This window comes from Trachypithecus francoisi, unplaced genomic scaffold, assembly GCF_009764315.1.
Source record: "Trachypithecus francoisi isolate TF-2019V2 unplaced genomic scaffold, Tfra_2.0 Lachesis_group21, whole genome shotgun sequence".
Classification (NCBI taxonomy): domain Eukaryota; kingdom Metazoa; phylum Chordata; class Mammalia; order Primates; family Cercopithecidae; genus Trachypithecus; species Trachypithecus francoisi.
In genome coordinates, this window is record NW_022681467.1 from 40,976,857 (window position 1) to 40,983,071 (window position 6,215).

The following is a 6,215-nucleotide window of genomic DNA, read 5'->3' on the forward strand; positions in this document are numbered from 1 at the left end:
ATGAGGTCTTGCCGCCTTAACTGTCCCCCCAGTCACTTTTCCCACAGGCCCAGCAGGATGCAGTCCTGAGGATCAGGCTTTCCACGGCTGCATTAAAATTAACCCTATCCAAGGCAGAGTTTGGTCTGTATGAGCCACCTCCCCAAGTGTGCCTCCCCCAACCCTCGCACCCACACACACAAAAAGGGGACCTGCACAGAAAGAAAATAACCACAAGTCTGATGGAGCAGAGCGCCTACCTTTTTGACATTTTCTAGAGGAGGAACAGGGTGCAGAGGCAGCTGGCATCCTGAGTCCTCGTCCCTGCCCTGGGGATGTTACCCTACTAGCTATCTCTCCATCCCAAGCAAGGGTGCACCCCAGGCCCAGAGGTGACCACAGGACCCTTTTGAAACAAAGCTTTCCCAGGATAGCCCTGGACAGAACTCCTGGGATTGACTGGGCAATAATGTAGTTGAGAGAGGGGCCTCTCTGCATGGGGCTGATGGACAGAATCACAATCTATTCCTGACCACCCTACCCACCCTCTACCTAGTCTGTGCTAGGTGGAGAAGAAAAACAACAACAACAAAAAAAAACAGGCAGAACACTGGCTTGGGCTGTTGGAATCAAGGACATAGATAAGTATCATGGGTGCCAGCTACCTGTACTAGCCTCTGGTGGTGCCTGATGGGAAAACTGGTCTGAAATGTGGGTTCCAGGTTCTAACCCGCTGGGGAAGAACTTGACCTCCTAAGGAAGAGCTAATTTCTTGTAAAACTCCTCCTCCCCCAGGGTATGGAAAGTCCCATGAGAAAAAAGAAACTAACAATACCCAGAGGAGAGGAAACAGGGTATGTTCTTTAGCCTTCCCAAAGTCTTGACTAAATTCTGTCATCTGCTGTCAGCAGGCTGCAGCCCACTGTGAGGGGTGAGGAAGAAGTCTGTGGCCCCTGAAGGTGAATCTTGGTGGAGGAATGCAGAGAATGAGTTGAATGGGAAATATCCCTGAAATGAGTGCTTGACTCACTGTCCATGGTGGTGGTGAAGCAGGCAGCCAGGAGGAAAGAGGCTAAGAAGAGTGTCATAGCACATCACATGGGGAATTGGAGCTCAAGCGCTCATTGTCCAGCCCTGCCCCAAAGTCTTCCTCCACCAGTCCTCAAGGCAGGAGTCCCAGAAGCCGACAATCCAGTTTGGGCCAAAAGCCGAGGCCCAGCCATACAGCTCTGTCTTAGTCCTCACCCATCTCAGGGGATCCTATAACCTTTGGTGTCACCAAGGTATCCATCTGGAAGTCTGTGACCAAAGTTCCAGCCCTGGCCTACCTTCTGAGTTCCAGCTGCTGAAACTATCCTTGGAGGTCTTCCTTGCACTGAGTCTGACGCCATCTTATGTCGAACTCCTTTCCCTCTCCACCTGCCTTGCAGCACCAGCTCTAACTCCTTCCCCCACACCACCCAGTCACCCAGGCCTAAGGATCCCACCTCCCCTTCCACACTACAATATGCCTCCTGTTTTCCTCTCCCTCCACTACTGCCCTGCCAGGTCATATGTCACCTCTTCCAGAATGTCCCAAACTACCCTAGGTAGAACCAGTTATATAATTTGTGGGCCCCAGTGCAAAATGGCCCCTTGTTCAAAAAGTATTAAAGAATTTCAATTCGACTGAACACAGGATCAAAAAAAAGAAAAGAATTTCAAGACAGTCACAGGAAATGATGAAACCAAGTGCACAGCCCTTTCAAGCACAGGCTGCACACCCGTGAAGCCAGCCCTGGCAGGTTTTTTCCTTGTATTACCGCAGAACCTCAGTGGGACCGTGTTGGCTGCCCACTTTGGATCAAAGGTTTTATGTACATGCTGATTGTCCCCTCTAGGCTGTCAGCTTCATGGGGAAAGGAGCTTTTATCTCTGCATGTCCTATAGGGTGCATCACAATGTCTTGCATGTTGCGTTGGTGCTCAATAAACAGCGAATTGCATTACATGGCATTGGCAGCTATTTAGATATTGCTAATGCAAAGTGAAACCAGCAGGTGGCACTGTTCTCCACCCAAGCATTACAGTCTCATTTTATTTATATTTAAAAACCGGGCCTTAATTCCAGCCCTTTGGTAGGCTGAGGCGCAAGAATCACTTAAGCCCAGGTGTTCGAGACCACCTTGGGCAACATAACAAGACCCCCATCTCTACAAAAAATTTTAAAATAGGGCCGGGCGCAGTGGCTCACACCTGTAATCCCAGCACTTTGGGAGGCTGAGGCGGGCAGATCACGAGCTCAGGAGATAGAGACCAACCTGGCTAACACGGTGAAACCCCGTCTCTACCAAAAAATACAAAAAATTAGCCATGCGTGGTGGCGGGTGCCTGTAGTCCCAGCTACTCAGGAGGCTGAGGCAGGAGAATTACTTGAACCCAGGAGGAGGAGGCTGCAGTGAGCCGAGATCATGCCACTGCACTTTAGCCTAGGCAGCAGAGTGAAACTCCGTCTCAAAAAAAAAATAAAAAATTAATATACCGGTCACGCCATGGAACAATTCTATTAACATCTCTGAGTGTGGAGCTCAGGCATCTGTATTGTTTGAAACCCTCCCATGTGAATCTAGTGAGCAACCAGCGTTAAGAATCATGGCCCTAGTCAGTATTTCCTCCTCATTTTACAGATGGGGTAACAGGCTGCAAGAGAGGAGGCGAAGGTCACAGCAGATGGCAAAGCCTACAATTGATTCGAATCCTGCACTCCTACCGCTAAATCTGGGTCTCTGAGTTTCTCTTAATTCTCATTCTACCACACTACTGTGTGTAGGTGACATGTGTGTTGCAGAGGGTGAGGCTGGGGCATGTAGTGAGGATAAGGCCCAAATCTCCCAATTTACCAGCTCTCATGCTGCCTGGTGTTCCACCATTATTAACAAGTTAGTCCCCCAGTTTAAGTACTGACCTTGGGATTTCTCTCTTTCTTTCTTTTCTTTTCTTTTTTTTTTTAACTTCTATTAAGTTATAACCACAACATAGGTAAAATTATCTGATAGCTTCCCCCTGGGTAGGGCACAGACCTGTGAAGATGGCAAGGAAAAGAGGAAGTGGTTTTAGGGGACGTGAAACCCGTAATACATCTATAAGGTTGTGGCCAGGCATAGTGGCTCATGCTTGTAATCCTAGCACTTTGGGAGGCTGAGTCGGGCAGATCACTTCAGATCACTTGAGGTCAGGAGTTCCAGACCAGCCTGGCCAACATGGTGAAACCCTGTCTCTACTAAAAATACAAAAATAGGCTGGGCGCAGTGGCTCACACGTGTAATCTCAGCTACTCGGGAGACTGGGACAGAAGAATCGCTTGAACCCAGTAGGCAAAGGTTGCGGTGAGCTGAGATCACACCACTGCCTTCCAGCTTGGGTGACAACAAGACTCTGTCTCAAAAAATAAAAATACAAAAATTAGCCAGATATGGTGGCGTGCACCTGTAGTCTCAGCTACTTGGGTGGCTGAGGAACAAGAATTGCTTGCACCTGGGAGGCACAGGTTGCAGTGAGCCGAGATTGTGCCACTGCACTCCGGTCTGGGCAAACACAGCAAGACTGTCTAAAGAAAGAAAAACAAACAAAACCATCTCTAAGGTCTTCCACAGACCAGCTCAAAATGGCCCCCTAGACAGGCTTGGCTCTGTTCCAGACCCTAAGGGACAAAGGCAGGCAGGGTAGCAGTGGCACAATAATGCATTTAGAGGGCCAAGTGATAAACCCCCACTACAGCTGGCTGCTTGCCACCAGATGGGCACTTTCACCTTTGCTATCTAATGTAACCTAATCATAAACCTTGTGGCATCCCATCATATTTACAGGTCCTCAAGGAGAGAGAATTATACAGGTTGTATATATCACAGGGCAGAAATCTTGCAGGCCATCTTAGAACTCTGTCTACTCCGCAAACAACATAGCAAATTATAGGTAGGGGAGACGTGTTTCACTTGTAGGCCTTCCCACACCCCATGCAGACATTGTCCCATAGTTTTGCTGCCTCCAAAGACTGGCAAGCTCATGAACAAAACGTGGGCCCATGCCTGGCTTCTGTAATTTAGTGGTTATCACATTCACCTCACACGCGAAAGGTCGCCGGTTTGAGACTGGGTCAAAACACGAGATTTTCCCCCTAAATTTAGTGAGTTTAATCGAGGTTGGAAACAAACAGAAAACTAGTTAAACCTGTGCCTACATTTTGGCCAGGCGTGGTGGCTCACGCCTGTAATCCCAACACTTTGGGAGGCTGAGGCAGGCGGATCTCATGAGATCAGGAGTTTGAGACCAGACTGGACGACATGGTGAAACTCTGTCTCTACTAAAAACACAAAAATTAACTGGGCATCATGGCACGTGCCTGTAATCTCAGCTACTTGGGAGACTGAGGTAGGAGAATCACTTGAACCTGGGAGGCAGAGGGAGCAGTGACCTGAGATCACGCCACTGCACTCCAGCCTGGGCGATAGAGTGAGACTCCACCTCAAAAAATAAAAATAAAAAACAAAAAGTGGACCAATAGTGTCCAAAATCCGTTTTGCATCCACTGCCCAATTCTCAGAAATAATATTATATATTATCAGAAATAATCAGAGTTGGCTTTCCAGACAAAGCCCTATTCAAGGTTAACCACTGATGGGGCTATATCAGCCAGCATTTAAGATGGCTTCCAATGAGTCTCGTATCCAGGTGCTCCTGCCCCTGGGTAGTCTCTCACAATGAGTAGGGCTGACCTGTGTGACACATGCAATATTATGGAAGAGATAGTGGGTGACTTCCAAGCTAGGTCATAGCTACGTAGATCACTGTAGCTTCCACTTGGCGGCTCTCTTGGATCACTTGCTCTGAGAGAAACCAGCTGCCACATCACAAGGACTGGCCATCAGCCCTATGTGGGCCCACACAATGAGGAACTGAGGCCTTCTGCCAATAGCCAGCACCAAGTTGTCAGAAATGTAACTGAGCCATCTTGGAAGTGGATCCTCCAGCCCAGTCAAGCTTTCAGATGACAGCAAGACCTGGCCGACATTGACTGCAACCTCACAAGATGGAGCCAGAATCACCTAGCTAATGCTCCTGAATTCTGACTCACAGAAACAATGCGAGATAATATGTATGTTGTTCTAAGCCCCTAAGATTGGGGTAATTTTAAATATCAATAGATAATATGGGGGTCTTCTTAAACTAACACTTTACCCAAAAAGATGGCACTGATTACAACACCATATATTGAGCACATACTGGGTGGTGAGCTCTGACTTACCTCCCTATAGGCTGTTGGAGCACAAGGTAACGGCTGGTAAAAGCTAAAACCCAAACCCAGAGGTCCTGACTCACAGTCTCACACCATCCAAAGTGGCCCTAACAGGAATTTCTGCAACTGGAAATGTTCTGTGTTTGCACCACCTGATACAGTAGCCACTAGCCACATGTGGCTATTGATCACTTAAAACAAGGCTAGTGCAACTAAGAAGCAGAATGTTTATCGTTACAATTGCAATTAATTTACATTTATAATATACCACAGTGCCCAGTGGCTACCATAGTGGACAGCACAGATCTAACAGATGTGAGGGCCTTCTACAAGACACAAGTTACAAGAACAGAGACCCACTCAACCTCACTGGACTCAGAAAAACAGTGTAGCAAAGTCTCAGGAGAGATTCAAGCTGACAGGAGATTTGAGACCAGACTCACTGGTTCATAGGGGGTTTGTGGGGGCATGAACAGCCCCCATGAAGGAGCCTTGGGTGATATGAACCCCTTGATAGGCTGTGAGCACTCTAGAGCCCGACTGCCATGGTTCAAATCCCACCTCTACAACTGGTAAGCTGTGTGGCTTTGAGCAAGGTATTTAACCTCTGAGATGTAGTTTCCCCATCTGTCAAATGGAGTAACCAATAGCAGCTACTCTGGAGCTCTGACAATTAAATGGGCTCTGGTATAAAGCCCTGAGAATGGGTTCATGGCCACATGGTGTGTATGCGAGGGTTTGCTCCAACCACCACCAATTCCTCTTTGCATCCTTTCCCCAACCCCAGTAAAGTACTGGGCAACATGGTGCCAAAGGAAGACCACCAATGTCCAAAGACCTGAAATTAAGGTTCGACTCTCCAGACACACTAGGGGCAGGTTGGGTTGCCCTCTTGGTAACAAGGATCCTCCCTACCTTACAGGATTGTTATGGTGGTCAAGAGAGACGGCCAATGCTATTTCCAG